This window comes from Eubalaena glacialis, chromosome 17, assembly GCF_028564815.1.
Source record: "Eubalaena glacialis isolate mEubGla1 chromosome 17, mEubGla1.1.hap2.+ XY, whole genome shotgun sequence".
Taxonomy (NCBI): domain Eukaryota; kingdom Metazoa; phylum Chordata; class Mammalia; order Artiodactyla; family Balaenidae; genus Eubalaena; species Eubalaena glacialis.
In genome coordinates, this window is record NC_083732.1 from 14,311,332 (window position 1) to 14,313,912 (window position 2,581).

At 35.3% G+C, this 2,581-nt stretch overlaps 1 pseudogene; it reads left to right on the forward strand.

Moving 5' to 3' along the window:
- Positions 1-1,071: 1,071 nt before the first annotated feature.
- LOC133077009 (tRNA (guanine(6)-N2)-methyltransferase THUMP3-like) lies at positions 1,072-2,274 on the forward strand (annotated as a pseudogene).
- Positions 2,275-2,581: the final 307 nt, after the last annotated feature.

Here is a 2,581-nt window from a genome sequence, read left to right on the forward strand (position 1 = left end):
AAAACCAATTAACAAAAGGCAGCATTAATAAATTGAATGGGCATGCCACAGATTTGAAGAAAATATATATTGCAAAACACATATCTGACAAAGGACTGGGATGCAGGGTATATAAAAAACTCCAACTCAGTAATAGAAAGACAGCTCAATAAAAATGAGCAAAGAATTGAACATACACATCAACACGCACGTGATACAAGCACATGAAAATGTTCTCAACATCATTAGTTGTCAGATTAAGACTGCATAGACATACCACACACACACATCAGAATGACTAAAATTAGAAACACTGTCAATACCAAATTTTGGTAAGGATGTGCAGCAACTGGAAAACTCACATATTGCTGGTGGGAATGTAAAATGTGACAGCTATTTTAGCAAAAGATCTAGCATTTTTTTGTAAAATACATGTATACTAACCTACGATCCAGACAAAAAAATGTATATACTATGCTGTCTTATTTTTATGACGTTCTAAAACAGTCAAAATCAATCAATGATGGAAAAAAAAAATTGAACAGTGGTTCTTCTGAAGTGGTTTTAGGATTGGTGATTAGGAAGGGATATAAAGGATCTTTCTGGGATGATAATGATGCTCTATCATGATAGGCTTTGCATTATATTTACAAGTATTTGCATATTTTAGAACTCAGCAACATTTGTGCATTTGATTGTATGTAAATTTTACATCAAAGAAAAAAAATTAAATATTGAACTCTGTGGCAAGAATGCTTACATTGAATACAGTTGTCTGCAATTTACTCTAAGATGCATAAAAACATATGGTATATCAAAGTAAGAATAAATATGTGAAAGAGCAAGGGTAATAAAATATTAATCCAAGAATCTAGGTGATGGGTATATTGGCATTTAAAATCCTTTCAGTTTTGCTATATGTTTCAAAATTTTGCTTAAAATTTTTTTCAGAATCTAAAGTGCTATAACCAACATCTTTAGAGAAAAGAGAAAGCATAGCATTTGGGTACACTGGACCTGCAGGTTGCCAGGGCTGGAAGGGTCTGTGCTGGCAGCCAAGACTATATTAGGGATCTTGGAAGCGTTGCCAACATGTACGACATTCAAGAAGCCACTAACCAACTCCTGGATGTGAACTTTCATGAAAACCAGAGATCTATTCAAGTGACAGAAAGTGGCCTCAGAGTGAGCTGAGCATCTCCAAGTGACTATTAGAGCCACTGTACCCACTGGTTTTGAACAAACAGGGGCAGATGAAGTGAGAAAGAAATTCAGGTCATCATGCAAAATCAGCAGAGACCAGGCAAGATATATTTTGACATTTCAATGGAAAGTCTGGCTCAGGTTCATTGTCTAAGATCAGTTGATAACTTACTTGTGGTTGTTCAGGAGTTTAAAGATTCTAATTCAAAGGGGGAAAAAAAGGAAGTTCTAAAGGATTTTGAAGAATTGACTGGGAAACTCCTGCGCTCCGATCCTTTCAAAGTCTGGAAAATTGACACCCGTTTCAAGAAAAAAAAAGTGTAAAAAGATAAATCAGAATTCACGTAAAAGGAAGATGGATAATGGACAAGGAGACAAGATAGTTGAGAGAGATGTTAAAAAAGAGTTCACTAACAGTGCCTTAAGTTCAAAAGAAGAAATTGATTCTCAAGTGCTGAAGTTTAGAGTCACATGCAACAGGGTAGAAGGGAAACATTGCTTTACTGCACTAGAGACCACAAGAGATTTTGGGGGCGCTGTTCAAGATTATTTTAAGTGGAAGGCTGACATGACCAACTTTGATGTGGGTGTTCTTTTGAATATCCATGACAATGAAATCACTGTGGGTATTGCATTGATAGAAAGTCTCCACCAAAGAAATATCACACATTTTGGATTCGCAACTCTCAGATCTTCTCTTGCCTATGGAATGCTCCAGCTCTGTTCCCCTCACCCTACTGATATAATAGTTGATCTGATGTATGGACGAGAGACAAAACAATAGAGAGGGCTACTGAATGATCTCACTGTTACTATGTTGTTGGTAATAATAATCCAATAATCCAGTGGCTATGATTGGAGCAGCAATTACATCTAATTTTTATTGACAAAGAGCCAAATTAAATAAGGCAAACTTAAAAAAAGAAAAAAAAAAAGAAGGCAAACTACCCTGGGGCTTGCCCAAAGATGCTGTTCAATGGGATATCTGCAAACTGGCTCTATGGATATATTGTAATGTTATTTTGAAAAAGGATGGACTCCAAGAAGAAAAATTGGAACCTTTATCCAGCTTGCCTACACTACACGAATTAGTGGAAGGTACATCAGAAATAAATTAAACGTATATGAGGCATTGATTGAAGCCAGGGAAGCAAAAAATTGTACAAGGAAATGTTTCCTTCATCAATGACTACGTGGCTCAGCTGTGATTATTATATGACAGTATTAATGTCAAATTGAATTATTAACCAAAAATGGCTACACTAGGTGAATGGAGGAATGGGTATATAAGAGAATGAAATCCTCATGTTTCATAGTGTGAAGTCAATACATATTAATATTGAAAGAATCAAAAACAGTAATATGTGTTATAATTTAGGAATATGATAGTAAATACCAG